General features: G+C 45.5%; 1 protein-coding gene and 1 long non-coding RNA gene across 5 annotated transcripts in view; one reads left to right on the forward strand and one right to left on the reverse strand.

The window, feature by feature from the left end:
• Positions 1-24,377, forward strand: part of Phactr1 (phosphatase and actin regulator 1) — a 508,872-nt gene that overhangs the window by 144,020 nt on the left and 340,475 nt on the right. The window lies entirely within an intron of this gene.
• LOC134478500 (uncharacterized) lies at positions 203-1,723 on the reverse strand. The gene is made up of 3 exons (XR_010051146.1): positions 1,415-1,723; positions 977-1,109; positions 203-805 (listed from the first exon to the last, which is right to left on the reverse strand). It is a non-coding gene; the product is annotated as an uncharacterized LOC134478500 (long non-coding RNA).

Raw genomic sequence — 24,377 nt, forward strand, 5'->3', positions numbered from 1 at the left:
TTGCAGCATCTGGGCATTGGGTTCCTCTGCAGAACATGGGGTTCGGGAAGCAGAGCTTTGGTTGGACTGCATCCACACCCTCTGCACAGTCTCCTGCTGCCAAGAAATATTTCAACACAGCTGGTTAGCTTGATTCTATTAGTATCCCTTAATAATCCAACCGCGTAGGCATTATTTGCAATAGTAACAATACTTAGGGTACTATTATTTTATTACAGATGAGAAAACTAAAGAGGAAATGAATCTTATCTAGAATCATACAGCACATATAACAAAATGCTAGAAATCTTTTGTAGTACAAAAATGGTCCCCTAAATTTCAGCCTTTCGGTCATGAAATTACATCGCTGTCTTTTCAGCAAAGACTTTTCTTGAAAGGCTAAGTGTGCAGATATTTGCTCTGTTCTATTCATGTTAAAGGGATTCCACATAGACTGAATTGCATCAACTCCAAAATTCGTATGGAAAAAACAAATGAGCTAAGTCTGCACTCCTCCTTTCGCCTGCATGATAGAATTTCCCAAAGAAACAAAGCTGACAGAATAGACAGATATAGGTATGGCTCGTAAAGATGGAGATAGACACAGAGATGGAGATGGGGAGATAGAGATGATAGAGATAGAGAGATAAAGAGGTGTATTGTTCAGTGTTTCATTGCTGGGACAAAATATATGACACCTGCAGTTTAAAAGATGAGGATTTTTCTTTGTCTCACGGTTCCGGAGGTCTCAGCCCACGGTCAGCTGGTTCCAGGCAGAATCATGGCAGGGGGGCTTCACGGGGGAAGGCTGCTCACTGCATGGCATCTTGGAAGCAAAGAACCAGGGAGGAGCCAGAAAGGGAGAGCCAGAAAAGGACTAGATATTGTCCCCCAAGGTCATGCTTCCACACTTCCTCCAAATAGGCTTTTCCTCCAAATAGTCCCTAGCTATGAATTCATTGAGAATTGCACCCTTTGATGAGGTTAAGGGCCTTACCAGCCAGCCAACACTCCAGGAGTCTGTTAATCCAGTCAAGAAGACAATCAAGATTAGCCAGCACAATAGTTTGTTATGAGGAACTGGCCCTTAGGACTGTGAAGGTCACATCCCACAACTTGCCATCTGTGAACTGGAGAGCAGGAAAACCTTTGGTGCATTCAGTCTGAGTCAAAAGGCCTGACCACCAGGGTAGCCAGTGGGGTGAATCTTAGTCTGAAGGCACAGAAGAGATTCAAGACTAAGCTCAAGCATTCGGGCAGGAAAAAGGCATGTGGCAACTGCCCCATGGCCTTGCTACATGGCCCCATAACCCAGGCAAGGCGCCCAGAATCAACATCATAGAAAAGTTTCCAACACGGCAAAGCCCTTGGAAAGCCCAGTGAAAGGGTCACAGGAAAGTGACAGATACAGATGCTGACTGTGTGAATGCCATACCTGTGATGTGTCTGTCCTACGGAGAATGAAGTTATTTCCTTCTGAAGTGCGGTGTGTGATCTCTGCAGGCTGAGATGGCAAAGTTCAGTGTGGGAGTAGAGGAGTAGAGGCTTTATCCTGATAAAACATTGCCTGGAAGAAAATACTGGCAGACTCCGTGTAACTGAACAAGGTATACCCTCTGATCCTAACTGGCCGAGAACAGGGACTTCTGCTGTATTCCACAGCACGCACTATAAAAATAGTGCAAAGTGCAGAGCCTGGGGCTCACCCCTCCTGTGTCCACCCCTCAGTCTGTTCCCCCATCCTATTGTCTCTTACCATGAAAAACCACGCAGAATGCTTGCCAGTTCCTGGTATGCCCCAGAGTTCCATGCTCACAGGACTTGGCATTGGCTCCCACTTCTCCTTGGGATGATCTTGTTGGCCACCAAGCAGAGTGCTCCTTATCCTTTAAAATTTCTAAAAATGACTCCTGACATCATGCAGAAAGCTTTCTGTCTCCTCCACGGCCTTCCTTCCAATTTTAGCTCTCTCACTACACAACACTCCCCTTCATTGCAGCAGTTATGATTTAGTGTCAAAAAAATCTGACTTTGGGGTGCATCAGAATATTTTCCCACTGGGTTTGCCGGTATCTGGTGTCCACTGATGTATCTTTATCCAGAGATGACAGACTCCCCGTCATACAGTGGAGAAGTTCTATCTATGTAAAAACTTAACACCCTCCAATGAGTTTCCTACCTGGATCTCATGGGATTGTAGTTGTCTGGTTAGTGTTCATTGCTCTGTGAGCCTGAAATCCAACCTTTTCACCTAGAATTCCAGAGCACTCTGAACAGTGCTTGATAAGGGGAAGGCCTTCAAAGTGTGTATGTTAAATAAAAGGAAGAATAAACATTGGGGCAACCAAGAGCTCAGAGATGCTCTGATCTAATGTTTTCACATCAGTACAAGGACCTCATTGTAAGGTCAAAATTTGATGATCCAAATCAGACATACTTGTTTTATATATTCAGACTGACAGACTAACAAGTTGCTACAACTAGAATAAACATTTGTGAAAAACATACTACCCACCAAGCATTTATAAAGCCCAGTTTGAGACCAGGATTGGTAGACCACGGATCTAATTCAACTTCTATGGTTTCAAGATTGAAAAAAGTCAAAACTGAAAGTATGTTCAAGACCAGACAGCCAAAATAAGGCAGGAGGTCTCTTGAGGCCCTTCTCCTCCCCGCTGGGGGTTCTTAGCATCATCCAGAGACAGCCTACCCAATTTATATCAGACAAGTGAGAGAAATCTAGTGTATGTTTCCAAGAGCTGAGTGATGGGTGATGAGTCCAAATCTGCATGTATACTTGGAACTCAACCCAGTGAGCCTATGGTCCTTGGGATTTTAGAGCAGGCCTCTGAGAATTGATACAGTTTTAATGTATTTAGAGCACTTGGGAGCTGCTCAGCATTATTAAGTCATCCTGTCTCCCTGTTAACTTCCCTGGATTCAGAAAGTGCCATATATTATCCCTTAAGACCACTGTCTACAAGGGGAAGGTGCACAAGACAGATTCAATGCACGGTGTTCAGTGGACCCAGTTGGACTTTATGGCCCCAGGCGATGAATCCTTCATTCATTTAAAATCTCAGCTGTGTCTCTATTGCATCAACAACTTAGAGACAGCACATGGGCAGCCAGGAGCAGCTAGCAGCCCGGAGATGCAGTGTGGGGCTTCACAGTGTGAATATGTGCCTATAGCTCCTGCTTGCACTCACACTTTTCAAGCAGGCTGGTTTACCTCAAGTCAGAGTAGATTAGAAAGGCTGTTGTTGTGGCCTGTGAGGATTTCCTCCAAGCAAGAAATGTGAGCAATGAGCTTGAACCGAGAGGGAGACAGAAGGGCAGGTGGGGAGAGCATAGACCCAAGAGAGGGTTACGCTCTCGGAGGGCAGAGCATGGACTGTCTTGCCTGTTGAATGTGGAAATTTAAAAAGAGGCTGAAATAGAAAATAATGCTACTGCCCAAGGCTACACTGTGTCCTCAAGCAGGGAAGCATTGTGAATCCAGAAACTGGGAGACACCGGAAGCCACCATGGCTTTTTTCTGATCCTACACCCACTTTCCTTGGGTGCTCAGAATATTCCAGAAGCCTACAAAATCTCTGGACTGTGAACTTCATCTTTCCTACCTTTTAACTTCCTTCTAACCTGATCTGTGACCCTTCCCTCAGGGTCCCTGTGGCTCCATCACAAACATAATAATGTCAATAGTCAGTACTTACTGAGTGCAAAGTGTCGTATTTTACTGCCTTATTTGATCCCCATGAGGACTCTCTGAAGCAGATAATATTACCATCCTTATGTTTCACAAGGTAAAACCAAGCCACAGAAAGAATCTAAACTCCAATGGTTTGATATAACAGCCCCTCTACCAGTAATTACACTCCTTCCAAAAATAATGGCAGATGATGGATCTGGCCCACTCTGGTACTTCTTCTCTTATACAGGGACCTCTCTCTATCCTTAATAGTAACTAAATACGATTATGCTCATATTTAGTGATTTGAGTAAGTCAACATTAAAAGAATATTCACTGAAGCCAAAGTTCCATGATAGGCTGGGATCAAAGAATTAGCATTCATAGAATGTTAGTACTCCAGGCTTACCTCATGCTTATGTGCACACAGCAATGTAAACATTAAGAAGGAGGCACTGTGATCATCAACTCTGCTCCACCGATATGGAAGGAAACCTCAGAATCACATGATAATTCAGGGGCATATTTGAGATTCAAATTATGAAATTGTCTCAAAAACTTAGACTGTCAATTCTGTGCTCTGCTGTAAGGCAGGTATGGCTGCAAAGAACTCAGGATTGTGTTGAAGAACTGTGGTTAAAACCACAAACAAGTGGATCCCAAAATATGACTCGGGGGGTTATGATGTAGGCAAATAGGAAACACATCATTGAACAGAAAAGACTAGGCAAGACTTGAACAGATGAAAGGGGGGAAAGTGTGGCCTGAACAGAGATCAGTGTGAGAAAATGCAGCGTGTGAAAGCAACACAGACTTCACAGAGAATCCATCTTGGTGGGGCAGCTGGGTTGTTCAAGAGGAAATGCGAGGCCTTTAATTGTCAGACTGGGAAGTGTGATCTTTTGTGTGTCCGTTTTTTTTCAAAAGATAAGAAATAGCCTTGTACAGGTCATGGTAAGAACAAGGCGATCAACCCTATTACCTCATCTGAAAAATGGACTTCTTGAGAGTACCATGCAGACAGCGTGACCCACTGGGCAAAGGACCAAGAGCAGTGGAAGTTTGCATCAGTGCTATGTGATAGTCAGGGGTTGTGCAGAGAACAATTAAAATCAGGACATGGAGTTTATATTATTGTTTTATGATGGTCACCCAGAGTTAATACAAGAAACTTCAGGAAATCTATCTGCAACACTAAAAACATAGAATATTTAGTTAAGGGTCTAAATCCCACAGCAATGTCCCACATGAGTCCAGATGAAGACCCAGAGCTCATGACAGTGCCTCCCACTAGTCCAACTGGAGGTCCAGAGCCCACAAGAAGGACTCACGTCTCTTTTATGGATCCATGCTGGGAAGGCCCAAAGGTCAACAGTGGAAGCTAAGAAGTCTATGCCAGCAGGGTGAAGGAGCTGTGCTGGTAGGTTGAGAGTTCTACGCTGGAGCCAAAAAATAACAAATGCAGCAAAGACCAGAGCTATCCTGCAAAGCACCACAGCCATCCTCAGCAACATAGAGGTCCTGAGCTCCGACGATAAGCACAGTCGAGTACATGGCCAGGAAGCCAACGTGACAAGTTCATCCTGGAGACCAAGCAGCACATGTCTTCTCCTCCGGAGTCAGGAAGCAATGCTCCATGTGAGGACCAGAGCTTCTCCAGGAGAACCAGTGGCACAAACAGCAACACATAGGAGAACCCACAATGCCTCAATGTCTCAATGCCTCAACACAATAGCTTCTCCTTCTCCATGTCTCTATTTATGCTGGCAACAGGTATGCGCGGCACCATGCTGATGTAATCCAGCTGGCGTTAAGTTGACCACCAGTTCTTAATCCATAACATGCTAGTTACTTCCCTGGCTGTGGGACAAGGCCCAAATTGTATAGGTAAGAACTTTGCAATAGGAGCTGTGTCAAAGTCAGAAGACATACGAACAGGAAGGGCAGTGGGGATTCTTGGCCTACACTCTGAATATTAGGTGAGACAATGCTATGCTCTGGGTGACTCTACACTTTCCAGCTGGACTGGAAATGGAAGAGGTGGGGAAGTCAGGAAAGAGAATGAACTAATGTGTTAGTCTGTTTTCTGTTGCTAACTCACAATACCCCAAACTGGGTAATTTATAAAGAAAAGAACTGTACTTTGGAGCCTAGAAATCCCATGAACCAGACCCAGGTGAGGGCCCCGTGCTGCTGCCGCTCATGGAAGAACCAGTGACAACCAGCAAGGCAGCCTCCCCGGGGAACAAGTGGGTCTTGCAGTCACTAATTCACCCATGACAGTGAGAGCTCACAAACTCCTAGGAGCCTGTATCAGCCCCTCCAAATGCCTCTTGAAGATCCCAATGCCTCTCTAGACCGTCATGCTGGTGGGGACACACTATCTTCGAGGCATCACAACCAATTCGAAGGGGATGCTGAGTTCAGTTTCAGATGCCCTTAGCTGCAGTGCCCACGGGCATGGAGAGGAGGCAGTTGGAGACAGAGAACCAGAGCTCTGTAGAAGTCATGATATGTGCCCCTGACTTGTGAGACATCTATACCGATGTCATGATGTCCTTGCTCTACTGCAGGCAATACTCACCCTCCATACACCTAAACCTGGCTCTTCCTGGTCACTTAGGGCCAGCCTTTCCTTACCATTCAGGGCCCACCTCCTACGAGAGGACTTCCGTGGTCTCCCAACTCCACACTCTGTCCCCTTACTTTGTTTTCTTTACCTCATTTTTCTTCTCATTCTGTCCCCCCATGAAAATGAGTGCTCCAGGCAGGGGAAACTGGGTCCTATTTCTCACTGTGTCTCCAGAGCCTTAAAAGCTCTGGCACACCAGGAGTCAGTGTCTCTTAGTAAATGACACTAGGCACTCTTAGGCTCAGTAAATATAAACACCTCTGAGAACATGAAAGAATGATCTGTAAGCTTGGATGTGACCAGAGGGTGAAGAGAAAGAAGAGCAGAAGCTTGCAGAAATCTCTGTTATGTAGGAAGCAGAAATGAGGTTAAAAAACAGTAAAACGTAACCAGAGTGGTAAGAAAAAACCGAGATACAGAAGTGTTCTAAAAACCAAGGACCATAGAGTCTGGGTATGATTTGTCCCCCAAAGCTTAATGTGCTAGAAGCTTGGTCCACAAAGTAATGACACTGAGAGGTGGTGGGACCTTTAATAAGTGCCCCACCCTGAGCTATGAGGTCATGAAGCCCCACTCTCCAATAGGATCCACAGATCCAAGGTTCAGGTTAGCTCCCGCAAGAGCAGGTTGTTGAAAAGCAAGGCCAGCTCATTTGCTAGGCCCCTTCTGCACACAGCTATTTTGCCGCATTGTCATGTAGAGTCAGAGTTAAGAGGTCCTTTCCAGCCACTAGAACCACTAGCAAAGTAAAGCTCTTTTCTTATCAAGTCCCAGGCTCAGGCATTTTGTTATAGTGACCAAAAATGGACTAACACAGAGATGTTTTAATGAAAATTCAGTAAGGTCAAATGCTGCAGAGATATTAAGGAGAAGGAAATGTACAGACAGGACGGCTGAGGAGGGACTGGTCTCCATCACTCTATGAGGACACCCCAGTGTTGAAGGGTAGGTGTGATGCAGGGAAGCAGAGATCCAGTCTCTGAGAATCTGAGAGTGAGCAACAGGGCTGACAGGACAGCAGCTTAAGGGGAAAGTGATGCAGGAGCAAGCAGCCCCTGGGGCAGGGAATTAGACACGCAGTGGGAGAAACTGAAGGCAATTAAGGAACGGAAAGGTTGACCTCAAGAAGAGACCTTCAGCCCTCTAGAGGAGGCAGGAAAAACAGCACCTGCATGAAATCAGCTCCCCAAATCCACAGAATAATTTTTATGGCTTGTGGAAATTGATCTCATCACCACAAGGTCATAACCTCAAACCCATAAAAAGGGATATAAAAATACATTAAAATGCTTACTAATGTCTCTGCAGGCTGGAAAGAAATTTTTCCATCTGCTTTTACTCACTTGAGGGGCAAAATAAAAGCACCCAAGGGAGAATGCGGAAACAATCACGGAGAGGGGACAATGGTTGGCAGTGCTGAGAGGCACAGGGCCTTCGGGCCTCATCACCCACTGGCTGGCTCACTGCTTAGCACAGACCTCTTCCTTTTGGAGCAGAACACGTGTGCTCTGGAAAACAAGATGGTTTTGTAAGTTTTGGGGGAAGATTCAGTAGGAAAGTGACCCCCTGAAAAGCACCTAGAAGGATGTCTCCAATGAATGAGAGCTGCTGTAGGGAACCCGGAAAGTGATTGTATTCACCCACCTGTGCCACGCAGCTTTGCACACGCTGTGGAGCAGCACCAGAGGGGTCCAACAGCCCCGGGGAGGTCCCTGAGAGCAGCTAAGAGAAGGTGTTGGCCTTAGCAGGAGGCTGAGGGACTCCAGGGATGTGTGGCCCCAGGTAGGAACCAGACACTGCCAGCACAGTCAGGGAATCAGGACCATCCCTGTGCCTTCCCCGGGAAGGGCCAACTGAGTGGCATGCATTTTCCTGTGCAGCAAAGCCAGAAACTCCAGCTGGGTTTTTGAGGGTTGAATGTCTTAAAATAAAACATCGCATGACAGAGAAAAAGAAATGCCCCAACTCCAAACACCAAGGGACCTGAGCCCTCTGGAGATGGTCCACGCCCCAGTGCTCCTCCTCCAAGCCTTGGTGCTGGGACAGGTTGAGGGCAGTTGGCTGATGAGGCCAGCTCCAAGACAGGATCACATGGCATCCTAGGTGTCGCCACATCCCATTGCTTTTTTGTATTTCATATCTTCTCCTCATTTGTCTTTCCTTTCCGGCAGATAGTAATTACACACGGGTGCGCACGCACACACACACACACACACACATTTGCACTCACACTGTCTTGGCAGATCATAAGGGCTTAAGGGCAAGAATCGACTTCATCCACTTTTATTTCCCACGAGCTGCCACAGTGTTTTGCTCAATAAATACTGAGTGTTGCTATTTCGCTTTTTATTTCTTTTTATACATCAGCAAATTAGCACAGACTTTCGTGAAAAAGATCACACACACACAGAGGTGAGACTTTGTGGTTCATTTCAGAAAATGAGAGTTGGATTGTTGAATGCTTGGGGTTTTGTTTGTTTGTTTGTTTTCTTTTTGTTTTGTTTTAAAATTTTTTTGTGCTTGGAATTGAACCCAGAGCCTTTGTACTGAGACATATTTCCAACTCTGTTAATCTCTTTTTCTTTCTTTCTTTTATTTTTTGAGAAAGCATCTCATTAAAACACTAAGTTCCCAGGCTAGGCTCAAACTTATAAATTTCCTGCCTCAATCTCCCAGAATTGATGGGATTACAAGTGTCCACAAACATACATCAAGCTCATCATTGGCATCAATGCATCATTCATTCATATTTTCATTCACCCATTCAATAATACCCCCAAATATTTATGCTCAACACTGTTCACACTACACAGGCAGGTGGGCGCATACGCGCGCGCGCGCGCACACACACACACACACACACACACACACTCTCTCTCTCTCTCTCTCTCTCTCTCTCTCTCTCTCTTTCTCTCTCTCTCTCTCTCTCTTCAAAGCAGGAACTCTGCTTTGAAAAGGAAGGAGCAGCTAGTCATGAACAATCACAGGATAGTTTGATGTGCTCTAACTGGCTTGCCAGATGCAGGAGCCACGGGCTTCCCAATTTAAGCCACCTAGGGCAGTCAGGTCCTGAAGGATGGACAGACGCAACCCTTCCTCTGGAAAGCTGTCTGTGTTCATGGCCTTCTTAATTCATTACCCTCAATCCACCCAGAAAAAGTGCAAAACTAAAGGCCCATGGATGACCGTTTCTATCTGTAGCTGGAGGCAACCTTGCCATGTCCCATGGAATGCAGAGCCGGTTCCCTAACATCTCTGTGTATGGGTCCAGGCAGCACCATGGCACAGAACTTTTCCTCCGGCTCCAGAGTAGTCTGTTGGCAGTCAGCTTATGCTGCTGAAGGAAGTCTTTTAAGGACAGTGGCCCACAAGCATCTGTCCAAATCCCTCCTAAGCTCTTGGGATTCTGGATTCATGTGGGCGGTTCTTTTTTCACCCATCTAAAGGCAAACGGCTGCAGGCCCTTGGTCAGAGACTTCCTGCTATCTGGAAAGTTGGTTTCTAGTAAGCTGGGGTACAAGAGGTTGAGACTTTGCCTATTTACTTCACTCTGCAGTTTGCAGTCGTAGTCTAGGCTTACAAACAGTGAAGGTGGACTTTCCTGCTGCTTCTTATAGCTGCTCCGCTTACAGGTTTGCTGGGTGAATCGTCTCACCAAAAAGATTATTGTATGAAAGCTGTGCGTACAAGGACACGGCCACTGGTGGGTGGCTTTATTCTAGGAAGAGATACTGTCCTGTGTCATAACAAAAATGAGAAATGAAAGATCAGTTCCAATTTGAGGGCAGGGACAGCAGACATCAGGCACATGGGTCTGGTGACACCTGACAATTTAAAATCCTGTCCAAATATCTTCATAAATGATGGACCTTGACCTCAAGGCATCTACTCATTGCTGCCTTATGACAGAGCACACCATAGCATCCTAATGTTAAAACTTTGTCTGCTTGCCAGAAACAATTAAGCATGTGAATGTCTCAGACCTACACACTCCTAAAAATGAAAAAAATTTTAAACTTGAAAGGTCAGCTTCAATGCTAGTGATTCCCATTTCAGAGGAATATGCTCCAGCAATTCTCTTACATATAATTTTTTATCAATACTTTTTTGCACAGGCCGCTTTAAATATTTAATATGAAATGCTTGCAATGATGTCCAGCACCTGAACGTGGTACTGGGATGCTCGATGGTCCCATAATCTCCACACACTGCCGCGTCCTGGTGGGTCCTTGTAACTGCAGGATGTGGCTCACCTGTTTCTGCTCTTGGTTCCCGAATCTTCCTGGCTAACAGGAAACTCATTGGCTGAGCTCAGCACTCAGAGTGCTGTGGCTCCACTCCACGGACCTTCATCATCCTCCCCCGGGATGTCACAAAAGGAGTAAGGCTCCAACACCAAGAGAAGGGCCGCAGCACATTGTCCATTTACCTAATTGTGCCTTCACTTGCCAAATGCTTTCGACAAGCGTTTCTTGAGAGCACTGTGTGCCAGGCATTACTCCAGGTGCAGGACACAAAGATGCATGCACACTCTTTCCAACTGTGGGAAGTACATTGATTGCTACAGTCTGTGAACCCCTTCATTCCACATATTACAACTGCATCCCCACTGTGATGGTACGAAAATGTGGGGCCTTGGAAGAGATTATGTCATGAGGACTATGCTTGCATGAGTGGACTTACCAAAGGGCCATGGGGAGCTCTTCTGCCATGTGAGGACACCCCAGTGTTGCACATGAAGAACAGGCCCTCACCAGACACCAAATCTGCCAACACCTTGATCTGGGACTTCCAAGCATTCATAGCTATGAGAAATAAATTTATCTTCCTCACAAATTACCCAGTCTCAGATATTTTGTGCTAGCAGCACAAACAGACCAACACACACATCACTTAATAGAAAAGTTCTTAAAGGAAACCCAAAAGCTTTACAAATCCAAATCTTATACCTAGGTTAGCATATTGCAATGAACCATAAATATTTAAAACCTCAAGTCTCCTAAAAGCAGTTTTATTTTAACTTTTAAAAGGCAATGAAATGAATGGTGTATTTTTATTGTTTCTAAAGTTGACAACTTTTAGATTAGCTTTAAGTTCTGAAAAATAAGCCTTTCAATTATCTACAAAATAAGGTATCAGCCAATCATATTTAATTGTCCAAATCAAGGCCAAAATCAACAGGACAGAGATACATTCTTCTGAAAGACGGAAACAAGGGAGGAAAGCAAATACTTACCTCAGTAATGCCATTTTGCGGCTGGATGGGGCTCTAGCTACCTACCTTCACACTAAAGACACAGTAATGAAGCATATACTAACCAAGGTGTGCTGCAGAATTACAAAGAAAACATGGTATTTGAGAAAGACATACTCATCTGAAGGACAGGATGAGCGACCAAAGTTCATCTGTCCATCTATTCAGAGATCTAAGTATGCACAGGACACTGTCCTGCCTCTGCTGAAGGAGTGCGTGGAGTGGACAGCGGCTGGGCAGATCAGGACCCCAGGGCTCTGAGGAGGCAGCACAGGTTGATGGGATGTGAACGGTGCCAGGCAGAAGAGCAAGCTTTCTAGTGATGCCACTAGCGTGGAGGTGCTGGACCCTGAGGAAGAGCTGGATTTCTTTGAATTACACCTTGAGGTAGTGCTGGGATTTCTCAGGCACAGAAGTAGTCCAGAGACTGCTAAGAGAAGGAAAAGGGAGAGGACGTATAGAATCTTAACAATAGAATATGTCTCAGCAGCACTGGAAATCCAGTAACCCAGCTGCAGAGGAGACCAGAGAGATGAAAAGCCTGGTACTTCAGTCCCCCTCTCCTGGGAGAAAATGTTCCCAGACATTGAGTGGGTGCCTAAAACCATAGATGGTGCTAAGCAGCCATGCGTCACTTCACCACAGGAATGCACTCTGATAACTACATCCTTTGACATTTTGTCATGAAAATATCGTGGATTGTGCTTGCATGAGGACAGGTATGGTGCTGCCGGACACTATGGTCCTATGGGAGCACCAGGTTGGCATGGGTGGAGAGGTCACTATGCACCATGTACCTGTACTGTATTTTTCCCTACTTACACACACCCATGAGGAAGTTTAATCTATAAATTAGGCTCAGGAAAAAATTAATATCAATGACTAACAATAAAGCAGAACAATCATAATGATATATTGTAATTAATGTTTTTGAAAACTTATGAACTTTTGTTTGTGGAATTTTCCTTGAAGTATTTTTGGACCACAGTTGACAGCATATTAATGAACTTCAGAAAACAAAAGCACAGAGAAGGGAGGACTAATGGACTGGATCCCTTACTATATGTGAAGCTATGGTAGACCCTGTATAAGCGTGACTCTCACTTCTCCTATAAACTCTATTCTATAGGTAAGGCAGCCTGGGCCTTGAGCTATCAGAAAGGATTACATAGCCAGTATGTAATAAAGCTGTATTTGTCATTGGGACAAAATACCTGAAATCTCCGATTTAAAGGAAGAGAGGTTTATTTGGCTCACGGTTTCCAAGGTTCACTCCACAGTTGGTTCCAAAGCAGGAACATCATGGTGGTACAGCATAGGGATATAAAGCTTCTTAGCCTGTTGCAGCCAGGAAGTAGAGCACAGGATAAGAACTCCAGTAGAGGATGCACCCTCTACACTCACCCAGTGACCATCTCCTCCTCACCCCAGCAGCACATTCAGCCATGAACATCTCTGAACTAATCCTCTGCTGCCTACAGCGCCCCCATGATCCAGTCACCTCTCCTGGAGTCTCCAAATCCAGTCAAGGTGACGATTCAACTTCATTGGCACAAAAGCAAAACCAATTGTAACTTGGGCATCAGAGACTATGTGCTGTGTGTTTCACACACGGGGACACTGGGTCACCTTGGAAACTAAATCCCTAAAAGAAAACCAGTGAGAACACGGATTTACTGTTATCTTTCAATAAATCTTAATTCATTAACAGAAAAACATGCTGAGTTAGTGTTCATGTGCTCTCCCTCCCTCTCCAGAGTCCCCACCAGAATTGCCACATGGATGATGCTACCAGAATGTGTTAAAAATCAGCAAGCAGCAAGATAACAAGATGCCAGGACAGCGTTAATCCCTGAGCAGGCTTTGGATGTATGCAAAGTGGCTCTGAGATATATAGGATTGTTTTCAACTTGTATTCAGGGAACCCTGCCCCTCTACCCTTATGACCTTCTGTACCCCTGTACATCAATCACATGGCCATCGTTCACCCCATCTGTCAGCCCCACTATTCCAGCCCTCACACTGTCCAAAGCACAGAACAGCCTGCTTTCCTCTTTTCTCTTCTTCCTCCACCTCTGCAGATAGCACTTCTGCCTCTGGACAAAGAGCGAAGGTTCTCTGCACAGCTCACTCAAGGCTAAAATCCTTTGCTAAGAGTCACAGGGTCTCCAGCTTCCAAGAAGCAGCACTGTTGCTCACGGAAAGGAATCCAAAACCCCACTTGCATTGAGCGGAGGCCGCACAGGAGTAAGAAAGGAATGACACCCCGGCCGAGGGTGGTGACGTGTTAGAATGCTCTGGGCACACAGCTACCTGGCTAATCTGCGGGATTTGTGCGGAAGTCCCTGGGCTTTCACTTTTTAATCTTTATCGCCATCTAGTGGTACGCTTCGGGTACGCGCACAGAAAAGAAGCCTATAAGGGAAAAGTGTAAGGGAATCCTAGGAATCCAACAGTACTGGGTATTCATTATGCTCTAAACCTCAGCAGTGGACTTTGGTTGGTGGACAGGCTTGCTGCCAGCCCCAAGCACAAACTCCAGCCAGCTCCAGTCCTGCAACGGGACACCATTGAACGCCTTCCCATTAGACTTGTGAGACATCTGAAAGATAGAATGGAAAATGCAGCTCACCACACTTTCAATTACAAAGGTAATAAACACCCAGCCCAGGAGGTAAAAATCCAAAGAGAGAAAACTAAAATTATATTTAAAACCATCACTGTCTTAATTAAAAATTCAGCATCTACTCTTCCGTATTCTATGCAGATATCCTGGAAAAGTACAGCTATAAATATGCATGCCGATTTTAAACTGTCTCTAATAAAAATGTTAGTGCTGTCAGGCATAGCGGCACACACCTGTAATCCCAGCACTTGGAAGGCTGAGGCAGGAGGATTACCATGAGTTTGAAGTCAGCCTGGGCTACATAGTGAATTCAAGCCCTTCCTGGATTACATACCAAGACCCTGTCTCAAAAAGAAACAAAAACAAAAATTAAAAAGCTAATATTTTTTTTCATTTTTTTAATGATATCCATAGGGCCTAAGACACTGTTGGGCATACAAGAGCGCCCCTATAACTTGTTAGATAAATGAGTGTAAGTTAATAAACATGCATAATTACTTGAATGTCTATATTTCACTCAGGATATCCCATTTATATTTAATTGCTCTTGTCTGATACTGTGATTTTATTTTTATACTTTTTTTTTCTGGTACAGGGAATCAGGTGCTGTGCATCTGAGCTGTATCCCCACCCTGTGATTCTGCTTTTATTATGAACAAAATATGATAAGCAAAGATGGAGGGTTGCAGGTTTTACAGATGGTGATACAAGAAAGTATCCCTCAGCCACCCTGGTATTTATGATGCTACCGACAGCAATGGTGGTAACTGCTTTCTAAGTAAAATGCAAAATGTGCTATAGAAGATTGCAGTGTTCCTCCAATTTTACCCATCAAAATGAGGCCAAAGTGCATTATCTGCTTCAGCACTTTAAACCCATAATCCTCTAGTTCATCAGCAGGTGAGAATCTGCCTCACTCCCATGCCTCAGAGCTTCAGGTCTGTTTGGTCTGGGTGGATCTCACCACTAGGTGTTTCCCACAATTCCCAGATATAGATTCTCCTCTTGACTCTGGTTTTACTTCCCATAATTTCAGTTACCCAGGGCCAACTCTTCAATGGAAATTTATTTTAAGTGAAAAATTCCAGAAATAAACAATTCATAAGTTTTAAAGTGTGCAATTTTCTGAGTAGCGTGACAAACCCTCACACTACCCTGCTCCATCCTGTGTGGATGATGGATCATCCCTTTGTCCAGTGTATCCATGGTGTATATCCTACCTGCCCATCAGTCACTCAGCAGCTATCTCAGTCATCAGCTTGATTGTCCTGGTCTCCCAGTGCTTCTGTGAGGTAACTTTTATTTTACTTAACAGCACCCAAAGCACAATAGTAGGGATGCTAGCAATTTTATTACAGGGTATTATTAGAACTGTTCCACTTTATTTTTAGTTATTGTTGTTAATCTCTTGCTGAGCCTAATTTATAAATTAGGGTTGATCATAGGTATGTACCTGTGGGAAGACAGCGTGGTATGTATAATGGTATGCACTACCTGCAGTTTAATGGCAGTTACTGTGGATCTTGGAAAGGGTTGCAAAGCCTGTGTGAGCCAGAACTGAGTGCTTTGTTTAAGTGGAATTTCCTGCAGCGTTCATGTTGGGAAGGCCTTGCCAGGGTCCTGTGTGTGGCTGAAGATGATTACACCAGGCTTTGTGCATCATAGCTTCTGAGATGCAGCACTGCTAATGCTGCATCCCAGGACTGAGTGGAACCCCTCCCACCGATGTGAGGGAATTAACAGCAAGATTCCTGTAAGTAGAATAAACACTTATTATACCACATGCTAGTACCACAGTGATATTACATATGTCAGTCATAACCCTTGTGTAGGAAGGAAATAACTATCCCATCGCTATGATTGTGAAATCAACCTGGTAGAAGGCATTACCCTTGCACATGAATACTAGGATGGACCTCAGTTATACAGTAGAAGAAATTGGCCTGTAAGCATGTATATTGTCTTTGATGAAACTCCATTTGGTAGATTGGTTCTGGGATCTCTTCTCTCCGACTCTTTAGAAACCCTGACCACATACTCCTTGGATGATTTCTTTAGCATGACTGTGTGCTCGTACCAGACTTCTGAGTAGCCCACCCTAGACCAAGAACAGCCAGGTCACCGATCCCACTCCACCCAAGCACGGTTATGCTTCACATGGGGCCAAGATGGCAGACAGCCCCATGGGATGGAAACCCGATAAGAGCGTGGGAGGTGGCCTGCACCCTGGGAGAGTATGTTAGAAAGAAAAGTAAACAGCAGCAAACATTCTTCAGTACTGCAAAACCATTCTAACCATACTTCTTGAGGGAATAATTTGTCTCATTTAACAAACTACAGCCAGTTCCTCGTGTTTTTCTTCCCACACAGTTGGTTTTGATCCGAGTGGTTCTTTCTTGTCACTGAAGTAGCATTTTGGTGCTTTGATTGTATTGTGGGGAAGGGGGTGGGCGGCTTTCTCTGGAGAGCAGGAGAGGTCAGATCTCCTCCTCCACTGTGCCAAAAACTGGGCTTCAAGTCAAGCAGCTGGATGTTCTATTGATGCCTGCTCGACGCTGAGGTTCAAAATGTAGTGGGTGCTTGGTGGTCTTTATTCCGCCGGACATCAGGACAGTCATTTAGCACTGGGGCTGCTGTCCCCTTTGTAGCACTGTTTCCTTTGACTTCTGGAAGCCCCGGGGTCTCTTGGGTGTTTTCTCCTCCCTCTCTGTCTGCTTTTGGCTCCTCCCCCTCTTGTGGCTCCTCTAAGTCTTGCATCCCACGCCGTCCTCTCTGTCCGGGTCCGTGAACCCCTGCATCACTGCATCTCTGTTCTAAGCCAATGGCCCTCAAATCCCCATCTTCCACCTGCCGGCTCTCCTGCTGCCTCTGCCTCGTTCTGTCTAGGATGGTGCCCCTGTGGTGTGGCTGGCAGGCGTCATCCTGCATGGGGACGCCTAGGCCACCTCCTGACAGCCCTGCACCTCTGGTTCCTTCTCCACAGTCTGCTGTTCTCAGCCACAGTCCTTCCTTGTTACCAGGCCCTTGCCTTTGCTTTCAGGATGCAAGGCTCTTATTAGTTTCTGTTCTGGAAAGTTCTCTGTGGCCTCCCACCTACTCACCCTTTCAGTCTCCTGTGACAGTCAGCTCTACTGCATTGGGCTCCAGCCCTGGGACTCTTTGCAGGTGCCCCAACTTCCCCCACTGTGTCTCGCCCCAGGCCCTTTTCATATGCTGCACCCTGGAACAGAAAGATGCCCCATGCATCAGAACCCCCCCCCCCACACACACACACACTCACACTCACACCCGCTGCCTTGTCTCACCTTCTCACACACAGGCTCCCAGGAGCCCCTTCCCAATGGGTCCCCCAAGGCTGTGCCGGTGGCCTCTTGGCATTCCCATCCTATAGAGTCTGCATCGAAACTACCTGTTCGTCTGTGCTTCCCCCATCGTACAAGGCCATGAATTCCTTACAAGTGTGGTCAGAATCACAGCCTTCATTTTACCCCCTTCATCCATCACATGCCTGACTTACAGTAAAGGACCAAAAGCTATTACAAGGATAACAGCAGCATGATTTGAAAGGCATTATAAGAGTAAAATTCCTTCCAAAAGAAAGACGTATTAGCCCATCACCTGTTACTCTAGTTAATGGAGTCTGCAGACATTTCAGGCTGCAAACTGCTCAGATAGCCCAGCAGACGTGGTTCATTTAATTCATCGCAGTGAGTGAGACCATCGTGACAATGCAGATTTGCTGGTGTTCACAAAATCCAAACCCCAAGGAAATGAAGCAGCTGGGGGAAAGCCAGAGAGCTCTTACTTCCTCGCTGTGGGGTAGATGTGTGTTTACCTGCGCCCTCTTCTGGATCATCTGCAAATAGCTTGTTTTAGAATCCATAAAGATCCCTCAGCATGAACAAAGAGTCTTAGTTACCTTTTCTCACTTACTTACTTTTCTCACTGTTGGAACAAATAACCCAACACCCACAAGTTAGAGTAGGAAAGGTTTATTTCAGCTCACAGTTTCCAAGGCAGGTGGCCGGCAGAGGAATCCGGCCGCGGTAAGTGAGACAGAGACAGCAAATTGGAGCACCAACAAGCACTGAGAAGCAAGCCCGGCTTGTTTCTGTTATCCACATCCCATCCAGGCTGTAAACCTGCTGCTTGGTGCCCCCACACTCAGGGTGGGGCTTCGATTATCCACACCCAGAACTATGCTAACCCCGTTTAGTGACCACCCACCCTTAATCCTAGAATCCTGCGCCCTAATTCCACACCACACTCCTAGGATCCAACCACCTACCAAAAGGCTTGGGATCGGGGTGCCTCTAGATCAAGCCCTAACATAGGACTTCTGTCCTCAGATCAACTCAGACCAGCAGGAAGCATAGCGTAGTTATGATTCCGGGGGAGAAAATACAGGGCGCTGGGACTGAAAGGTGACCCTTACTGTGCTCTGTGTGTCTGCTCTAAATCCTTCCTGCTGAGGCAGACCGGCTTCCAGGGCCCCCATAAGGTTGTCATCCAGGGGGACACAGCGTACCCCCTTCCCATACTGGTGGCCTCTGTTTCGGCAGCTAGAAAACCAGGTCAGTCAGGATACCCCGCCCAGCAGAGACCCTTTCCAAACGCCAGGTTTAGCAGATACCAAGCAAGCACACCACCAGACAAGGCTCCCTCTGCCGGACTCACAGGGCTGCCCAGGGATCTCTGCAGGTGTTCTGCTCTCCCCAGGGGCTCAGAATTGAACACGCTCTCCCTTTGTCATCTTCTACTTCTCCCCTCCACCACATCCTGTTGTTTTCCTGATGTATTTTCTTGCACTACTTTCTTTGACTTCATTGTCCCTGAACTGGACTCATCATGTGATCTGTCGTCACTGTCACCTTCCCATCAGCTCTCGTGCTCCAGAATTTCAGGGCTCTGAGGAATTATTCACTTGCATTGTCTTGCTTTTGCCTTTTCCTTTCTTTCTCTTCTATTTTCTTTTTCTTTTTTGGTCTTTTTCAAGAGAGAGTTTCACTATGCAGTTCAGACTGGTTTGAACCCACTTTGTAGCCCAAGATGGTGTCAAACTCACAGCGATGCTCCTGCCTCAGCCTCCTGGGTGCTGGGATTTTACAAGGTGCACCACCCTGCCTGGCCATTTTCATTACTTTAATACCACGTTAATTGTTCTGTTAAGGGCTAGGCTCAGTGTTGCCTCTCTGACTGCAATGACTCTGTTTCATTGTTACCTTCTCTTCAATAATCATTACCTACCCGTGAGTGTATTTTTCCATTTTAATCTGAAAATTCACTTACATGTAAACCTCTTTTGTTTCAGTTTTCTGTATTTTTCAGACCACTTTCTTCTTCCACTTTAAATTGTTATGTTTTCCTCATATTTTACAAAGGGTAAGTCAGAACTTGTTGATAAAGAAGACAATCAGAAGGTAGAGTACATGCTTAGAATGCTCCAGGTCCTGGGTTCGAGTCTCAGAACCACAGAAAAAAAAGGAAGCCAATTCAGGGATTGAGCCAGGTCTTGGACTCTCGGGCTGCTGGCTAGGGACCCTGTATTTTGCTTGTAAGAGGGATTCTACAGCACTATCCACACATCACACAAAAACCAGCAAGACAGACACTTTGGGGACAGGTCACTGTTTCTGGGCCTTCGGTGTATGTGAAGAAATTTGAGGAGTCCAAGAATGATGGGTTTCTTTTGTGACCATGCCTGAAATACAGTGATGAGCTGTTCAAACTGAGCATGGTGGTGCTTGCCTATCATCTCCAACACTTGGAGGCTGAAGCAGGGAGGTTGCAAGCTTGAGCCCAGTCTGGGCAATTTAGAGATTTAGCCAGGCCCTTGGGTTCAATTCTCAGTACTGGGGGGCTGGGGTGGGAGAGTGGGGCTAATACAGAGGAAGGAAAAGGGGGGGAAAGCAATCGAGAGTGTTCCCGTCCCCCTGCTTGTCATAGAGCCTAATGGAGAACAAAAGCCACCTCAAATCTTGAAACCTCAAATCTTGAAAACTGAACGCATGTATGCGCAAACGCAATCTCTTAACAAATGGACTGAAGGGGGACATTTGCCCCTCCAGGGGACACTGGGAAATCTCTGGAGGCAGTTTTGCTTGTCATAACCATGAGGAGACGGGGAAACTGCTGGTGTCAGATAGTGGGAGGCAGGGGTACAGGTAACAGCCTCCGTCTCAGGACAGCCACACACAGAGCAGAAGGACTGCACCCCAGTGCCAGCATCAGAGCTGAGGCCGAGAACCCTAACAAGTGTCAGTGTTCCCAGCAACCCTGCTCTGGCCTCTGACCTCGCAGTTTTATGTTAACTTCTGTTCGATGACCTCTTTCCCCAGGAGCCCTCTGCTGATCACAGGTGATCTCCATTCCCACATCCATCTGCCTCTGTGCTGGGATTTTACTCCACATCTTTCCCCACAATGAGCAGTACACCTCGACCTTCTCTTTCCTGCATCCCTTGCGTGCTCTCAATTAAGAGCATGCATCCCTCAGAAGACTGTGCAGGTTCCCTACGCTGTGACCACAGCACATACATCCTCTCTTCCCATCACGGCCATCGCCAGAGAGCCCCCAGCCTCAAAAGAACAGTGGGGTCATCAGCCAGACCCATAGATTCCCTGCAGACACCTCCCCTGCAAGCTGTGAACACCAGTGGTGGCTACCCCAGCTGGCAAGCGTGAGGGGCAGGGGAACCAGGAGTTATGGGTAGAGGGAAGCAGACGTCCACCTGGGAGGTGACCAAATAGGATGGTGAAGGACGAGGGCCCTGGCTCCTGAACATTGCATTCACTGACATATTTGCCTGTCTGTGTCTCAGTTTCTTTCTTTACACCATGAAGATACCTTAAAAGGTTCTTACGAGGATCCAATGAGCAAGGAGAAGGGAAGTGCTTAGACCAGGGTAAGCACTGAGACCCAGCAACCAGCTACAAAAGGGCAGCTTATGTGAAGAGGAAAACGTGTCCCAGAGCACAAGTCAAGTAGCTGTTCTCATGACAAATATCACCTTGTACAGCACCATTACAAATGTCCCCAGCAGATGGTCAGCATGGTCAGAGGTCACCTCTTGCCAAGATTCAACATGAAGATACACAAAGTTCACTTCCTTACAAGGGCGCCAGAACTGATTCCACCAGGCTTCTTTGATTCTAAGGTCTCCTTCCTAAGCAAGAATGCCGCTTCCCGAGCTCCTGAGCCTTCTTCTGATCTCCTCCTCCCTCACCCCGCAAGGGTCACAGCCACCTCCCTGGCAGCTCAGAACATAACTGTTCCAAAGCAAAGTCAAACAGGATTTTACTTTTATGAAGTAAGAGAAATATAGCCAGAGGGCCAGGAATGTAGCCCAGCGGCACAGGCCCTGCCTGGCAAGCACAAGGTCGTGGGTTCAATTCCCACTGCTCCCTCTCAAAAGAAAGAAAGAAAAAGAAATACAACCCGACATCTGAGGTCATGTAAAACAAAATAGTGCTTAAATCATTGGCTGTCATTCCATTTTTCCCACTAGCTAAGCTTTAAAATATGTATAAAGCCTGAGATAAATAAAGGGAAAGGTCAGTGTATTAACACCCCTAAACTGTTCTGCCTGGGTGACAACTCTCTTGCAACATCTGTAGATTTGGGGTTTCTTCTCATCTCCTGGTGAAAGTCACATGTTTTATAATTTAACATTTTTTAAGGTGGTAAAAGCCTTAAAACTGAAAACAAAATCCTGTTTTTAACTTTTGAAGATGTGTTTTCATGTAAAGGGTTCGCTTCCCATTTTAACACTCTCCACATTCATTTAGAAATGGAATTATCAAACTGTTTTTTATAGCTTCATCATGTAACACAGCAGCTAGAAGAAAGACATTTCATTTATGTTTATTAAATGACTAAGATGTCAGTGTGTTCTCAAATGAACTATAAAAGCAATAGCTGAGATTTTATTCGGTATTTTGTTTTTTAACTAGCTGCTTTTACAGAAACCACTTATTACTGTGTAGTGATTCACCTGGCCTGACAATCCTGAGGAATATTAAACCTTTCCATTTCATTTTCCTGTCACCTCTGACCAGGGAAGGACAAATGACTCATTACCTACAGGACGAACCAATTACATGACCCCAAGGCCACTGACCAGTCTCAGTGGTGCATAAGTAGAGTTCTTCCCCCCACCCCGCCAGCCTAACATATAGTGTGGTACAAAAGGCAGAGACTGGCTTCTGAGGGAGACATGTCCACATCAAACCTGGGAAGCCTCGATTTCTTTACTATAAAAGGGGCAAGCAATTTTGTCTGAATGCCTTATGTAAGCTGCCTGCCAGACTGAGTGCTTGGTGCTAATACTGCTTATCAGACCAGTATCCCACCTGCTTCCAGAGAAACAGCAGGAAATTCAAGTGGATAATAGGGAGCTGGTCACCCACAAACTAACTCAGCATTTTCAATCCATTGGGTCAATGTTAAAATCACCTGGTAACTTCTAAAAAAAACTCTGATGCCTGGCGCCCCTCCCCAGAGAGCCTGATATAAAGGGAGACAAGTTTTCCGTGTGTTTAATGGGAACTGTATCACAGAGTGAGGCAAATATTTGGTGATAAGCAATCACTAAAGCACACCTTCCATGTGTCCTTGCTACAGAGCTTGAATTGGACGTATGTTCTTATCTTTCAAGTTGGTGTAAAATTTGATATCTTTTAAAAAAGCTCATTGGTGCTGATATCTTTTAATAAAATTTGATACCTTTTTGAAAAGCTCTTTCTAGAGCCTGCCTGCCTTTCATATCACACTTCTGATCAGCAGTCAGGTCCTATGCTCATTTAACCTAAAATGTGTAAAGTGCAAGCTACGTGCGAGGAACCACGCTACTCTTTTAGGGACAGAACTGAAGCCAACATGATCATTGTCTCAGTTGGCTCCCAGGCTAGTGGAGGACAAGAGAGATGGTTGTACCTGACTGCTAGGACAAGGGTCACCAGCCCAAGCTGAGGAGGGACAGGACCTGAGTACATACCCCGAGAAGAGATGACGAGCATGACTTGGAGTTATGTAATCTGAGAAGAGAGGACCAAAAAAGACACAGTTCTGCGGGTGGAGGGACAGGGGGACATTTGACAACTTCATAAAACAATCATGAATTAGTATGGGTTAGTCCTAAAAGTATCGATTTAAGTTTTCCAGTATCTGCCATCCCTTTGCAATAAGAGTTTAGAATATTCCTTTATGGCAGTGTCCCATTCCAAGCTTCCAGGGGGATACATGTGACAATATCTTGACATGTATGTGAAAGTGACTGAATTAATGACTTGTATTTATTGTTCCTAACTTTCAAATTCTGGCACAGAGAGGGCTGGGGGTTTAGCTCAGCAGTGTAAGTGCCTACTTGGCAACCATGAGGTCACGAGTTCCATCCCAAGTACCAAAAAAAAAAAAAAAAATTCTGGCACAGAGGTGGCAGGGTTTTTGCAAATTCTCTTCCTCTCATTCTTCTCCTGCTCTTCTGTTTTTTTACTAGACTGAATAAGACGGATTTTGTAGCCCTGTCACTGTCCATATACTTGGATGAGACAGAATAGTGCTCCCGATGTCCATAAATCCTCTGCTAGCTGATCTCTGGACAGCTCTGGTTTTAGCCAGTTAGTTAGTATGACTTTAAGGTGTTATTTTTTATGCTTAGTAAAATTCAACTCAATGACTGCCATTCAGGAACAGAGGAGAGACATCAGCACTGCGGAGCTGATATTTGATTTAAAATACACATCAATCCCTGTTTCCACCTTTCCATGTGTCCTTTCTACAGGTCACAGATCTGTAGCAGGTAAAGTGCTCCCCGTCCCAAACCTTCATGTTTCAAAATGCTTTCAGATCTTTAAGTAAAAAACCATCTTGATAAACTGAAATATTTCTTCTCTAGGATAGTCACTGAGATCTTCACTAGGATTGGCACTGAGAGCTGAAAGCTGTATTTAATGCAGGGTATATAATCAGTATTTTCTTCTTTTGAAATCCAAATTTCACTTTAATAAAAAGAAGGAAGGAAGGAGGTGGGGAGGAGAGAGAGTGATTTGAAGCAAGCAGGAAAGAAGGACGGGAGGACGGAAGGGGGATAGAGGGGAAAATTTGTCCAATGAAGGATGAGTTGCATCCACTCAAAAAACATCATCACACCCCTCATGGGGGTCTCCACCTCTCAGTTCTGCAACACTCATTCCTT

This window comes from Cavia porcellus, unplaced genomic scaffold, assembly GCF_034190915.1.
Source record: "Cavia porcellus strain 051 isolate PalLab524CR breed Dunkin Hartley unplaced genomic scaffold, mCavPor4.1 scaffold_13, whole genome shotgun sequence".
In the NCBI taxonomy this organism is placed as follows: Eukaryota; Metazoa; Chordata; class Mammalia; order Rodentia; family Caviidae; genus Cavia; species Cavia porcellus.